We start from the raw sequence: 16,719 nt of genomic DNA, 5'->3' as shown, positions 1-16,719 counted from the left end.
CATAACCAAAGCAAGATCGATGATCAAACGAAACAACAATTAGATCCCCGGTGATAAACATGTAAATATGCAGCCACAACGACGATACTCTCAAAAAGTAACGCTTGTTGGAACGAGCAACGAATGAAAAAATGAGTTATGATTTAGGCCCGGTGAGCGATGGCCCTGATGGGACCGACCCCGCGCAATGCCCACAAAATCGAAGCCCCAGGAAGGTGTCATGCGGTGAGTCCTACCTACCGTTTGATCCACCAGTGGATTCCCTGAAATCGAGTAGAGCGATTAGAGAACACCAGTCCGATTACTCATTTGGGAGGGCTCCTCACCTCCTCGGATGCCACTGTTGTTTGTCTGACTGACTGGTTCTGACAGCATTCGGAATAATATATGCCTGCATTAATGAAATAAAAATGTGTATGTGGTCTTTCGGAACGTCCATGCACACGATTCGGCTGGGTGACCTTTGCTAGAAGTTCTTGGAATACTTCTTCGATTCGAATTCCGATTTAGCAGCTACCTGACCGGTCGGGATCAGAACGCGAAAAAGAACAAGGTTTTTTTAGTCTGACGCAGATAGATGATGAATTAGTCTGGGTACTATGGGGTACGGTGGAATTGGCACCACGATATCGGCGGGAGTTTGGTTCCGAAGCAAAAACTTGAAGTGTGGGAATCCTTGTGCTCTCTGTTTAGTTCTTGGAGCACAATATGCCAGCAGGTCAGAATTTTAAATATGTTCGTATAAGGAATGTGAATGACGGTCAAGGTTAGCCTTAGTTAAAGCTGGTTCGATTATTTTGAAGCTGAGATTTTTTGGATGTGAACAGATGGATTTCTTTTTACACTTGAAGTGAACACAACCAGTTCGTCCCAGTCCTCCTCGTCGATAGTAGTCAAGGAACTTATTCCGAACTAGACCAGGCCGAGCAAAATTGAGGATCCCTCAAAACATTCATACCGAGAAAAGAGGAAATTAAGTCATTCGTTTCATCGTTTCTGTCTACTATTACCTATTTGCAACACTATGTTAACATCTGTGCAGATTAGCACCCGGTTTTGTTTCACCATCGACGCACCACTTAGCCCAACCGTGCTGCAAATTGCAGGAGAGTAGAGTTTTGCATAGATTCGTCTGTACGTCTATCTAAGGCACACCTCATCGTGTTCGACGTGGTACCGCCGTCGACGGCTGCTGACCCTTTTTCGCCGGCTAGGCCCAGACTATCCCACAAGATCTTTCCAACTGATGGTGGGCAAACTTACAACTTTGTGAAAACTTTTCCTTCATTCTGCTTTGCAAAGGCGGAGTTGTTTCCACACTCCTTTAACCTCCGTCGTCGTCGTGATTGTCATCATGTCAGTGCTGTAATGAAATTTGCGCAATTATTTTTCATTTTGTCAGCATTATAATTACAAAGATCTCCGCTGTTAGATAATTCTTTTTAGCTATTTATTTTCCCTCTCGTTTGAAGTAGTATCTTTTTCCCAGCACCAAGTGTCGTTTTCTTCGTTATACATTCGTACAAAAATGGGCTACCTGAGCCCTTGGCCGAGCTCCCCAGTGCTGATGATCACTTTCAGACGGGGCTTTTTTTTTCAATTTGCCCACAGGAGTCAATATTTATTGCCCATATTCTTTCCTACCGGTACCAGCAATGGGGTGACTACTTTAATTATTTTGTTTAAAGCTAAACCGACAGGAGGTGCATTCACTGTCGCCTGATGGTATTGGGTCTCCATCAGCCCTGGCAGCAAACGGTTTCGACGTTCGATCTTGGTTTGACCTGGCTGCTGCTCACGATAGTTTGCACAGAGGTATGAATAGAGTTGTTCACCAATAGTTAGCACATTTCTGGCAGCAGATGGTACATCGTAGGTGAAAATGTTTATAGGCAGATCGGATTGCAGTACGCTGTTATGATGGAGTAAGCGTAGTAAACTTGTGATAAAAGGCCTATTTATGGCTTATTTCATGTATTCCACCATATTATCAGCTTTCTCTACACATCATTGTTTGAGTTATTTTATTTCTTATATTATTTTTAGCCGTTCAACATTTGGCGAATAACCCTAATTATACAATCAGATAATGTTTAACAAACTCATACGTGTAACTATCATTTTACTGCTGGATTGTTAGAAGTTTTCTATCTTATATGATATGACTGACGATGGAATAGCTTAAAACTAAAGCTAATTAGTGATTATTAGGTTACCAATGGAATGTATTACAAAAAAAAAAACAGATTAATTCACCTAGCAGTGACGATGCCTTTCTCGTGCATTATAAAATATATTGAAAAAATCACATTAGAAAGGTCAAAAAAGCTCTTTAGGAGAATAGATCACATTTTATCAATAGTTTTGCATGTTTTTGCATTAGTTAAAATGCATTGCCACCATTTCCGGAAAAAAAAAATTTTTTCGGTTTTGAATTTTTTTTTCCAAGGGGGGACCCTTGGGAAAAAACAATGATTTTTCAATAATTCCGAAATGCAATGTCCGATCGAAACAATTTGACCGTATTCCCCGTCGAATGCAACTTGTTGCGAGTAAATCGGATAAGTGTGTCTACAAAATTTGTACACATACACCCATACACACACACACACACATACACACATACACACATACAGACATCACCTCAGTTCGTCGAGCTGAGTTGATCGGTATATAACACTATGGGTCTCCGGGCCTTCTATCAAAAGTTCTTTTTTGAAGCAATCATATAGCCTTTCGGTACAACTCTGTTGTACGAGAAAGGCAAAAATATATCAAATTGCAAGAAACCGACATTGCTCACTAGTTTCATAACTTCATGATAACAGAGGTGTGCACCGATCCGAGGATCATTGGTGGCATTTGTCGTAATTCTGCTCGGCGGCGCACATAGGGGTGTTTCGCCAATCTAGCCGGAATAAAGTTGATTTTTTAAAAATGGCCTTTTCTTAGTGTAAAAATATGTAAAAAATAGCTGAACAGTGTGGGACCTGCTAACTAACATTTTTATTTTTTCGACATTCTTTTTCATACCACGAAATAAATAATTTCGGTGTTCATTCTGTATATTTTTAATTCGCATTACTACTACGGATGACGTTTATGGTAGTAATATAGTCGTCCGTACATATTTGATTCATAGAAAAAATCGATTGTTTTGACATATGTGGAAAAATCAATAATAGTTACTTTTGAATAAAAAAAAAGTTGAAAAACTCACAATTTCATTAGTCTGGCATCTTGCGCAAATTTGCGCCATTTTAAAATCGAGGTCTCGAAGGTTGTGATACAATTTGAGATTTTTCTGTGAAATGCAAGTTATTTTCAAATATTTCTCATATTTACGAGATTCTAATCAGCCGTATTACGCTTGGGGAACATAGGGTAAAACGACTCATAATTTATAACGACTGGAAGGAATGTATCTGTGACTGTCGATTATGAAGGTGAAATCAGTGCGATGTTTGAATGGTTTAGTAAAGACTAACTAATTCATTATTTTCTCAATCTTAAACATTCACTCACTCGCAGTATCACACATTCACATATTCGCTTAATCTTTTTTTTCTCATATATTCACAAACTGATTCTCATATACATTCACTTATATAACCTCTAACTCTTTCACTTTTTCACTCAAGCACATTCTCACTCATTCACTCAGTCACTAGCTTACACACATATTGGCTCGTTATCTCATAGCTGACTTCCTCACCCACTGAATCACTTATTCACCTACCCACCCTTTATCTCGCATACTCACTAACTCACTTCCACACCTTTTGATTAATTCATCCGTTTTTTAGTTCTTACTCAAATATTCATTAATTTGTTTTCTCGCATACTCACTTCCCACTCGTTCACTCACTTACTCACTTATTCATTTGCTCACTCACCCAATCAGTCACTCACGGCTTCACACGCTTACTTCCTCACTATTTTTTTTTAACTAGTCCTTTTACTAACTCACTCAATCCCTCGTTCCGCTTGTTCATTCATTTTTTCTCACTCTCAAGTTTTCCTCATCATCTGATTAACTCTTCACTCACTCACTTATTCACTGACTTACTTCACTCACTTACTCATTCACTCACTTACTCTCTTACTAACTTACTTACTTATACACTCACTTACTCACTCACTCATTAACTTACTCAATCACTTACTGACTCTCTCACTCACATTTACTCACCCACTTACTCTTTATTCTTGCCCATTCACTCACTCTCTCATTTACTCACTCGCTCACTTACTCACTCACTCATTTACTCACTCGCTTACTCACTCACTCACTTAACCAATCACTCATTCTCTCATACGATTAAATTTTCATTTATTGGTTTATCGCGTTCCTTTACTTATTTATTCATACGCTAATGAACGATAGTCTTCCATTCACTTGTTCGCTTACTCACTTACTTGCTCACTCACTTATTGACTCGCTCACTCACTTGCTCAATCACATTCTTACTCACTCATTTACTCATTTACTCACTCACCCATGCACGTGGGAAATCTGCACCATCATCAACTTGCATTTTGATCGGATTCTACATACAGTCATATATTTAATATACGGTGCACTGGGGTTGCTTTTTATGCAATTTGTTTCTGGTTGTTTTTGGCACATGGAGCTAATAAAGCTTTACGTTTATCGATCGAATAAATCCACAATAAAAAAAAACAAGGAGAAATTAGATGAAATTGAAAAAGTCGTGGAATTTGAGGTGATCGAAATATTGATGAAAATCAACCGCGTAAAAAGCGAGCTCGGTGTATGGGAAGGCATGAAAATGAAATAGTTTATTCCGGCTAGATTGGAAAAATACCCCTTTGTGCGGCGGCAGCATGAATCGGTGTGAAGTTTTTTTTTCGTTGTGGGTCTTCCGGAAAAAAATCCAAAATTTCGACAAAAGTTTTTCAATAATCTCGTTGGAATACTTTTCTGAATCTCCCAAGAAAATCCACCCAATTTTTTTCTTCCGATTCAATAAATTGTATTACTGAATTTCATTTATAATCTTTTCCCAGTGATTTATTTTCAATTTCTTTGTGAAATTCTATTATACATCTTTGGGAAATCTTCTAAATTTTGCACAGAAATTCTTTGACAATTCTTAGGTGAATTCTTCTGAATTTCTAACGGAATTTCTTCAGAATTGCCTGAGGAGAATTTACCTTAATTTTCCAAGATTTTTTTCCGAAACTGAAATTCTGAATTTTCTAGGTGGAAATTGAAAAGGAATTCTTATGAGTTTTCAAGGAAAATGAAGGAATCATGGCGATAGAGGTAGCCCCCTCTTCAGTTAACACCAATCGTGATAACTTCTCCTGTTCCCACAGTTCCGCTGTAGCTTTTGATGCAACCATGAAACAGGAGATTCATGAAATATCCGATTCCTATCGTTCGATGGTGATACCTAGAATATTTGCAAACAAGTACGGGCATGTCAGCGCAGACAGAAGGTTTTTCACAGATGGATCAAAAATCGATGATTCCACTGATTTCGGAGTGTACAACAATTTACATAGCACCCCCTTCAAACTGCAGAAGCCATGGTCAGTATACATTACTGAGCTAGCAGCTACGTACTACGCACTGGAGTATATTGCAACACTTCCTGCTGAGCACTTCTTCATCTTCACCGACAGTTTAAGTTCTCTAGAGGCTGTTTGGTCGATGAAGCCGGTTTAGCACTCAGCGTAACTCTTAATAGGGATACGAAAAGCATTGAGTGCTTTATCGAAACGCTCCTATACCATCGCCATGACATAGGTCCCTTCTCATTGCTCGATTCCCGGCAATGAGAAAGCGGACTCCCTAGCAAATGTGAGTGTTATGGAAGGCGATATTTACGAGCGGCAAATCGCCTTTGATGAATTTTTTGCAATAGTTTGTCAGGAAGGAGTCCTTGATCTGATGGTAGCGGAAATGGAAAAGTGGAGACATGGTTGGATGGATGCATTATATTCTCCTTCAGGTATCGAAGAGACTATGGTTCAAAGGGTTGAACGTGAGACGTGTTTTCATTCGAACCATGTGTAGACTAATGTCTTATCACTAGTGTCGCTAAATGCACATACGTTTCAGATTAGACTTTCTGGAAGCAATCTCTATGTCTGCGGCAACTATCAGGATATCGAGCACGTCATGCGGGGGTGCGTCGAGCATCGTGAAACCAGGTCTGAGTTGACTGAAACTGTCCGGATCCGAGGAAAACAAATAAAACCCTTTGGGATAATGTTGACGGGCCTGGATTTAGAGTATATGAACCTAACTTCGAGTCAGTTGCGTGTACATAGAGGCCTCATAGAGGCGTTAATTAAATAATAAATTTGATAACCGAACTACTACGTACACTAATATTCACATTAAAATTTTATAAACTAGATTGGCACTAGAGCCCTAATTAAAGCTTGACCCGAATGTAAACAACGGACCCTAAACTTTTCTTTACACTCACCAAAGCGTTCATGTAAGGTTTTTATCCCGGCCAGACGGTGGACCTCGGATGTTCTTGTCCTGGGAGGGGTGTTGAGAATCGTCCTCAGGAATTTGTTTTGGACCCGTTGTAGTTTGAGTGGGTTTTAGCGCAGCTCTCCCAGACCGGCATGCCGTATTCGATCACAGGGAGGATGATTTGCTTGTAGACAGCAAGCTTATTTTTCAGGGACAATGACGACCGACGGTTGATCAAAGGGTACAGCAGTTTCAACGTTACACTTCGTCACCGTCTTGTCAACCTGTTGCCTGAAAATAAGATTGCTGTATGCCTCATTGACCCATTCCACAGTCGTGCCGTTGAGGATGATTTTACCGTCCAAGGCGGAACATGTTTAGGGGATTTAGAGTGGGGGAAAATGATGACCTGGGTCTTCGCCGCGTTGATACAGATCTTCCAGCTGGTGAGGTACTCTGTCAGGGCATCCAGGCCTCGTTGCAGTTTTGCCACTAGAGCTCTGATCACTCTACCGTTTCAGACGATGGAGGTGTCATCTGCGAACAGAGACAGAATGCCGCCTTCTGGAGGTTCTGGCATGTCGGAGGTGAACAGATTGAAAAGCAGGGGCCCGAGGATACTGCCCTGGGGGACGCCTGCGACAATGTTGTGCGCATTGGAACTCGCTCCACTGATTGAGATCCGATTTTCACCAGGTAGCTGGGAAGATTGTAGCGTTGTAGTTTGTACACCAGGCCATCATGCCATACATTGTCAAATGCCTTCTCAACATCGAGTAAGGCCATGGCGAATGTTTTTGAGACAAACTTGTTCCGTCTGACGACGTTGGTATCTCGAGTCAGTTGGTGTACAGTTGACCTACCGCGTCGGAAACCAAACTGTTCCTCGAGCAAGATGTTGAGATTTTCGGCAGACTCAAGTAACCGGTGATGAATAGCTTTTCGAATAGCTTGGATAATCCTGAGAGAAGGCTGATGGGACGATAACTTTTAGGGGAGGATGGATCCTTCCCAGGCTTCCGGATGGGGGTGACTTTCGCTGACTTCCAGGACGATGGGAAATAGCTGAGCCGGAGACACTGATTAAAGATCAGCGAGAGGTGCGGAAAGAACGGAGCACTCATGTGTTTGAGCTCGAGATTCGGGATGCTGTCGAAGCCTGGGGCCTTCATGTTCTTCGACGATTTGATATAGGCCGTCGATTCGCCAGTTGAGATCTCCAACTCCTCCGAGAAGTCGTTGGAAATCAAATGGATGTTTTAGCATGCTCGTTGACGGCTGCTTCGTGTGAACTGACGATGCTCTGCCCAAGATTGTGTGAGCTGACAAAGTAACGACCCATTTCGGCGACCTTCTCTGCAGGAGTTATCAAGCCATTATTGTCAAGTGGCATAAAAAGTGGAATGGGCCGAGGCTTGGATTTTAGTATTTTGGCCATTTTCCAGAACGGCTTTGCATAATCTGGGAGAGTGCGGATCTTATTCGAGAAATCGTTATTTGTGAGGTCCACCATTCAAGCTTTGGTAATTTTTGTGATTCGATTGCAACGTGCCTTAAGCTCAGCCAATCCAGTACGCTGAAACTGCCTGCGAGTGACATTCCGTAATCGAATCAAATCCTTAGTGAGTGGAGTGTATCGGGAGTTTCTTACCTGCCTAGCACTCGGTACATGTTGTTCCCGAGCCACCGAAATCGCGTAGCTGCCGATCGATTGCTTCCGGAACTGCTGATGCCGATTGACCGAGGAGCCCACTTCCGCCACCACCGGATAGTGATCCGAACTGAGCTCCTGGTAGACGACCGGCTGCGAGACGTGGTCGTTCATGTTGGTTATGTATAGGTCGAGGGTTGCGTGGACACCGGACCGACTCAGCCGAGTGGGGAATCCGGGCTCAAGATCGTGTAGTGGCCTTCCTCCATGTCGTTGCTCCAGATGGTGCCGTTTCGATTGCCGCGACTGTTGCCCCAGGCTTGATGTTTGGCATTCAGGTCGCCGGCAATGATATACTGGCCTTGCATCCACGTAAGCTTAACGATGTCCCTCCGAAGGGCAGCCGATGATCCATCGCCGGCTTTGGCTTGCGTTGGACAGTACGCCGCGATGAGCGTGATTGTGCCGACGGAAGTGGTCACTTCGACACCGATGGCCTCGATCATACTCAGCTGGAAGCTTGGCAGCAGGCGACAGTTGATGCTATATCGAAGTGCGATGGCCACACCACCTCCCCTGGACGGCCGGTCGAGTCGCACGATGCGGAAGTTCGGGATGTGGACGCTCACCTCCGGTTAGAGGTGCGTTTCAGTGATGAGCGCCACTTCGATCTCCTTCTCCTCGAGGAAATCAGCCAGTTCGATGCTTTTTCTCTTGAGCGAGCAAGCGTTCCAGTTGACCAGGACCACTCTAGCAACCATTTTGAATAATGAACATCCCAAGAGTGAAGACCTGGTCGAATCGGGTTTTGCAGCCGCGCAGCCGAGTGGCGAGCTGTGCAAAGATCGGCATCAGCTGCTCCGGAGTGTACAGCGGAGCAGATTCATCCGGCGGCTCAGTTTGATTCTCCGGCTGCCGACGGAATCCAGGAGGAGGAAGCGGGGGCCATTCGCTGGAGGATGGAGCTGGTGGTGCTGGGGCTTGAATCGATGCTGCTGCTGCGGCCAGTCGCTTGTGCGGCTGCAACGGTGGAAGTACTGGTACCGCTCGTCGGGGAGCCGTGATAGCAGGAAGGTTCACCTCGTCGATCACTGGAACACGGTCCCTTTTCGGATGGGCTTTGGTGGATGCTTTCCTTCGGATTTCCAGGAACTCCGCGCGTTTCGGACAGCCTTTCGTAGTGGCCCGATGTTTTTCACCACGGTTGGCACACTTTGGATCGGCCATCTCCATCTTGTCGCACTCATCCGTCGGATGCAATTCGCTACACTTGTTGCAGCGCGCGGCCATGTGGCAAGCTGTAACATTTGGTGTACTGTGTCACGTCACGATGCACGACCTGGTATCGCTCCCAGCCGACGACGGTGTAATTAATCACTCCGACCAGCTTCAGATCCTCCCTAGAAGCACAATTTTGACTGATTTGGTTACAGCAACTCTAATGTGACTAGATTTGGTCGTACATAAGTCACAGAAGCTGGACTATGACAAGTGTGCTACTCGGGCTTGAAGGTGATGGAGTCATGCTCCAGATAGACCAGGTAAAACTGGTCTCGGTATTTTCTCGCCCTGTCGTTGCGAGCGATTTTGTGGACGGTGACAGGTTTGAGGCTCGGTGATAGGCTCTTCCTTCTTCATATCGTGGAGCCCTCGCAGCAAAGCTTTGAGCGGCTTCGTGCCAGGGAGGTCATGAGTGTAAAACTTATACTTGTGAACCTGTAGGAACTCCACGATAGATTTGTGGTGATATGGATTGGCTCAGTGCAAAGCCGAGACGTGCACTTGAGGCCCTTTGCGATGAGCTGGCGGATTCTCGGCCGCAAATCCACCGAATCACCCTTAACGAAAACAGGCGGGCACTTCTCCCTCCGCTCAGTTTGCACCTGAGGCAGCTGCGATTGCTGCTTCTTTCTCTTTTTAGGCGAATTGCCGGCGTCATCAAGCGGCAACGGCGAGAACACGTTGCTCTGCAAAAACTACTTGAAGGGGTTACCCGCGCCTCCAAGAGCAGTACGCTTAGGCTCTTTTCCCGCGACCGAGCGGGACAAAATAACGCCAACGCGACGAAGCAAAAAGTAAACAGCGAACGAACGAGAAAAACACTTGGAAATAATGTGCGAGCAAAAAACACATCCGTACGTGCTGCTGTCTCGAACTGGAATGATGAAAGAGAGTCGGACCGCCAATGGCCCGTTGCTTTTATAGCCGACCTGGCTGGAGGGGATTGCTCAACCCTTGCTGCTGCTGGGAGACGATGTGCTCGCCTCGCCGTCTTTTAGTCGAATGAATCGGTGCGTTGCATTGCATCACTGTTTGTTAGTCACCAGTTAGAGGCGGAGCAACGTCTAATGAAGATGACTCCGCCCCTAATATTCAGTCATCGAATACGCTGGCGGACGAAACCCAGTAGAGGAATTTACATTGTTTGCATCAAAGATTATTTCTTTCCATGTGTTTTTCTTTCTTTTTTATGATATAACAAAGACAAAACGTTATTTATAATTAATTGCACACACAGTATCTGTGGACGCGGCCAGACTCAATGGTCCGTTCCGGTACGGTTTTTCATCGCGACGGCTGTCTTCTTTCCCGTAATCAACAATTGCGACGGATGGCGCAGCCGATTTATGTGAGCAGCTTACACTCGATGCTATGTGCAAACTCATTACAAACGAAAACTCGCATACTCTTTCTATAACCAGTTGTCGACAAAATGATTTAGTTCAATTTATTTTTTAGGAATCAACGGATTACGCGACGACGATCGAGACCTACTTGCGGATGGGTTGATAGACATTTACGGCGACCATTGCCCTATGATGACCTTCGGCGATTGTTGACGTTTGCGAATATACGATCATCTAACGAAATTCTTCGAGGGATTAAAATCGTGAGTGTCTTCACAATATTGATTAACATAGTATTAAAACTACCATAGAATTAAGACATTTTAACCCTAGTTCGTAGATCTTTTCGCTAACTGCCTTTTTTTTGTTGAAACTTGATTTATTTTCGTATTAGTCAACAATTTCATTTATTTAGTTAACATCTAAACAGATAACACTGAATCAACAATTTGACGCCACAATGCACGGTTCGAAGCCGCATCTCTCCATCCTCGGATACGCCTCACGCTCCCCAAGTCGTTTTGCACCTGGTCTGCCCATCTCGCTCGCTGCGCTCCACGCCGCCTCCTACCTGCCGGATGAGAAGCGAACACCATCTTTGCAGGGTTGCTGTCCGGCATTCTTGCAACATGTCCTGCCCATCGCACCCTTCCGGCTTTAGCTACCTTCTGGATACTGGGTTTGCCGTAGAGTTGGGCGAGCTCATGGTTCATTCTTCGCCGCCACACACCGTCTTCTTGCACACCGCCAAAGATGGTCCTAAGCACCCGTCTCTCGAATACTCCGAGTGCTTGCAAGTCCTCCTCGAGCATTGTCCATGTTTCATGTCCGTAGAGGACTACCGGTCTTATTAACGTCTTGTACATGACACATTTGGTGCGGTGGCGAATCTTTTCGACCGCAGTTTCTTCTGGAGCCCGTAGTAGGCCCGACTTCCACAGATGATGCGCCTTCGTATTTCACGACTAACATTGTTATCAGCCGTTAGCAAGGATCCGAGGTAGACGAATTCCTCGACCACCTCGAAGGTATCCCCGTCTATTGTAACACTGCTTCCCAGGCGGGCCCTATCACGCTCGGTTCCGCCCTCAAGCATGTACTTTGTCTGTGACGCATTCACCACCAAACCAACTTTTGTTGCTTCACGTTTCAGGCGGGTGTACAGTTCTGCCACCTTTGCAAATGTTCGGCCGACAATGTCCATGTCATCCGCGAAGCAAATAAATTGACTGGATCTGTTGAAAATCGTACCCCGGCTGTTATACCCGGCTCTCCGCATGACACCTTCTAGCGCAATGTTGAACAACAGGCACGAAAGTCCATCACCTTGTCTTAGTCCGGCGCGATTCGAACGAACTGGAGTGTTCGCCCGAAATCTTCACACAGTTTTGCACACCATCCACCGTTGCTTTGATCAGTCTGGTAAGCTTCCCAGGGAAGCTGTTCTCGTCCATAATTTTCCATAGCTCTACGCGGTCTATACTGTCGTATGCCGCCTTGAAATCAACGAACAGATGGTGCGTTGGGACCTGGTATTCACGGCATTTTTGAAGGATTTGCCGTACAGTAAAGATCTGGTCCGTTGTCGAGCGGCCGTCAACGAAGCCGGCTTGATAACTTCCCACGAACTCGTTCACTAATGGTGACAGACGACGGAAGATGATCTGGGATATCACTTTGTAGGCGGCATTAAGGATGGTGATCGCTCGAAAGTTCTCACACTCCAGTTTGTCGCCTTTCTTGTAGATGGGGCATATAACCCCTTCCTTCCACTCCTCCGGTAGCTGTTCGGTTTCCCAGATTCTGACTATCAGTTTGTGCAGGCAAGTGGCCAGCTTTTCCGGGCCCATCTTGATGAGCTCAGCTCCGATACCATCCTTACCAGCTGCTTTATTGGTCTTTAGCTGTTGAATGGCGTCCGGTTGGTTGGCTTCCATCGTCCGCTGAACTGACGTAGTCATCTCCTCCGCTGCCTTGACTTTCACTGCCTGTACTCTCAGCGCCATTCAGATGTTCCTCGTAGTGCTGCTTCCACCTTTCGATCACCACACGTTCGTCCGTCAAGATGCTCCCATCCTTATCCCGGCACATTTCGGCTCGCGGCACGAAGCCTTTGCGGGATGCGTTGAGCTTCTGGTAGAACTTGCGTGTTTCTTGAGAACGGCACAGCTGTTCCATCTCCTCGCACTCCGCTTCTTCCAGGCGGCGTTTCTTCTCCTGAAAAAGGCCGCTTCCGTCAATAACGTTCCATGTTCTACTGGGTACCTTGCTGCAGCGCGACCGCCTGCGCTGCGTCCTTCTCCTCCAGAATCTGTCTGCATTCTTCGTCGAACCAATCGTTCCGTCGACTTCGTCCCACATACCCGACGTTGTTCTCCGCTGCGTCGTTAATGGCTGCTTTGACTGTACTCCAGCAGTCCTCAAGAGGGACCCCATCGAGCTCACCCTCTTCCGGCAACGCTGCCTCGAGATGCTGCGCGTATGCAGTGGCGACATCAGGTTGCTTCAGTCGCTCTAGGTCGTACCGCGGCGGTCGTCGGTACCGAACATTGTTGATGACGGATAGTTTTGGGCGCAGTTTAACCATCACCAGATAGTGGTCAGAGTCGATGTTAGCGCCACGATATGTCCTGACGTCGATAATGTCGGAGAAGTGCCGTCCATCAATCAGAACGTGGTCGATTTGTGATTCTGTCTGCAGTGGTGATCTCCAGGTGTACCGATACGGGAGGCTGTGTTGGAAGTAGGTGCTACGAATGGCCATATTCTTGGAGGCGGCGAAATCAATTAGTCGTAGGCCGTTTTCGTTCATCAGCCGGTGAGCGCTGAACTTTCCAATAGTCGGTCTAAACTCCTCCTCTTGGCCAACCTGAGCGTTCAAATCTCCTATGATGATTTTGACGTCGTGTCTTGGGCAGCTGTCGTACTCACGTTCCAGCTGCGCGTAGAATGCGTCCTTATCATCATCAGTGCTTCCGGAGTGTGGGCTATGGACGTTGATTATGCTGAAGTTGAAGAACCGGCCTTTAAACCTCAACCTGCACATTCTTTCATTGATCGGCCACCACCCGATCACGCGCCTTTGCATATCGCCCATCACTATGAAAGCTGCTCCCAGCTCGTGTGTGTTGCCGCAGCTCTGGTAGATGGTATGATTACCTCTAAACGTTCGCACCATTGATCCCTTCCAACAAACCTCCTGCAGCGCTACGATGCCGTATCCACGGTCCTTGAGCACATCGGCGAGTATGCGTGTGCTCCCGATAAAGTTGAGAGATTTGCAGTTCCACGAACCGAGTTTCCAATCGCTAGTCCCTTTTCGTCGCAGTGGTCTTCGCCGATGGTTCCGGTCCGTACTCTCTTGTTGATTGTTCGTTGCTTATGATTTTTTAAAGGCTGGCTTGCAGGGCCTGACACCAAACCCCTAAATTTCCGGAGGACCATTCCTCCTTATTTCCGGTGAACCATGGTGCACAGTTTCACTTAGAGTCCCTCGCTGGCACTCGGACGATGATCAGCCGCCCCTAACATGGAGAACAGACGCTGTTGTGAGCCGATCCTGACATGGAGAACAGACGCTCAATAAGGTTTGCACCTCCGGAGAGGAACAAACCCCCCTTCCCTGTCAGCATACGACCATAGTTCCCACCGGGGTTGGTTACCCGATCTTCCCTAAGGTTGCTCGTATCCCGGTCAGCACCACGGACGGGGAGGTAGGGATAGGAGTTGCTCGGTAAGAGGCTAAGGACCGCGAGATGGGGTCTATTTTATTCCTTCAGGCACGCGAAGTACCAATGGTACGCTTTACCCAGCATTTGCCGTGCCAACAATATTTAGTCAACAATATTTCTTACCATATTTCATTTTCGTATCCATGCAAAAATTTTAAAATTGTCTTATGGCTTGTTTTCATGCAACATTTTTAAAACTGTCCTACATTTAGCGATTTCTCATGCGGAATTTATAAAACTGTCAGACGATTAATTGAAAATGAAGTAATTTAATTTGAAACCTAAAATTTCTTCAGAAAATTAGCATGAAAAATACCTAATTGAGTACCGTTTAGGTCCTCTAACTCATAACTATCTCCTAGTACTTTTTTCACTATTGCAGGTACGAATTTCGCACCTAATTTGGCACAATAGCCCTTGGCTTTGTCCGATAGCAAAGTATTCTTTTTAAGAACCTTTTCTCCGACTGTGTAAGTTGGAGCATTACTATTTGACCTTAAATTATAATATTTGCTTTTAACGCAGTTTATCGGATCGTGACAAAGAAGAACTATATAAGTACGTAGAAATTTAGCAAAGCCTACAATAAAGGCTTTTGCTAAATTTCTACGTACTTCCTGATATAGTTCTTCTTTGTCACGATCCGTTAAACTGCGTCAGTCATTACCATCAACGTTTGAAGCTCGCATTCTCTCATATTCTCTTCCATTTGATACTTGATTCCTTCCAAAAGTTAAGAAATATGGCCAATTCCAGAAATTCGGACCAATTCCTATGATTGCCTTTAATCGTTGCCCTTATCGCAGTGGTTATAACTCGATTCACCCTCTCGGTGTTGTTCACCTGTGGGTGGTAGGATGGTGTCAGCCAGTGTTTTACTCCATAATGTTGCAACAAATTTGCAAATTCCTTGGAGGTGAACTGGGTACCGTTATCGGTTAGAATCATTTCCGGTACGCCGAATAACAGAAACACTGCTTGTTCTAGGAACTGCACTAACGACGACGCACAGAAGAGTAACTAGTACAAATTCGTGGACAAAACCCAAAATTTTTTTTTTCAACATTTATACATTTATATATTTTTTTAGATACTTAAAAACATTCTGCATACTATGGCTATTTTAGAAATGACCCAAAATTTTGTAAAAAAAAATATAATTACGGCTCAAAAATGAGGTATTGAATTGGATTTTATCTACTTTATTTGTGGAGTATTTGGAAAATCTGATTTTTACACACCATAAATGTTATCAACAAGCTATTATTAGTACACAATGAGTAGATTATAGTTGTATGTCTCCCTTTTGTTCATGTTTATGGTCAAATTATAAATTTTATGTTTCAGGTGATGACCACTTGAAAATCACTATATTTATTATTTTTTTATGTTTTTCTTCAGAGGAAAAGTTAATCTATACGGCAAGATCCGGCAAAGATAAATCACTTGGGTGTAACTTCAAGATATGGACTAAGCATTCCACGTGAAAACTCGTCCGCAAACGTCCGCAAATTAGATTCTGAGCTATTTGAATAAAATGTGATTTTTCATAATTTTCAAACAAAATTTTAACATTTGTTCATAAATTATCACATTTAACGAATCCAGAAAAAGTAAAAAGCATGCAATTTAGCATGCATTTTGTCAAGACACAAATGGAATAATGGGTCTCTCATGAGTTGCGTTAATATCTTTTTGAAAACCTTATATTGAAATCGCTTATCTGTAAATTCTTCATTGTAGAGAAATCTGTTACTACCTAGATTTAGGATGAACCCGTTTCCATTGAAGTGATCATAATTTATGAACAGCGCCTTATTATGATAGTTTCGTCATGGCTAGCTATGATATCTTGTGAGCTTCGACTCGGACATGGTAATCGTTTTTGTTTCAAGCCATGGTATATAGAATACAGATGATTTAGGGTAAGACGGTATAATGCGCCGCACATGGCCAAAACGCCCCACTTTGATTTCTAGAAAACTATAATTAATTAAGGATCAAAATCAGTTGGTACCCATAACTATTTGTAAACCCATCATACTATGTGAATGTGGAAGTATTTTTGTATTATACAATGAAAATAATAGCAAAATACAAAAAGTTATAGTTTTGATGTAACTTTTAAAGTTTGTTTGCTTAACATTCTGGAGCGACTCTGGCATACTGTCCGCAAAACTTGCACTGGAACACTCAGTTGGGCAACAAAATAACTTTTGTCAGTGGTTAATATGATATAAAATTGCTCCC

The sequence above is a fragment of the Armigeres subalbatus genome, chromosome 2 (assembly GCF_024139115.2).
Source record: "Armigeres subalbatus isolate Guangzhou_Male chromosome 2, GZ_Asu_2, whole genome shotgun sequence".
In the NCBI taxonomy this organism is placed as follows: Eukaryota; Metazoa; Arthropoda; class Insecta; order Diptera; family Culicidae; genus Armigeres; species Armigeres subalbatus.
Note: the sequence above shows the minus strand (reverse complement) of the source record.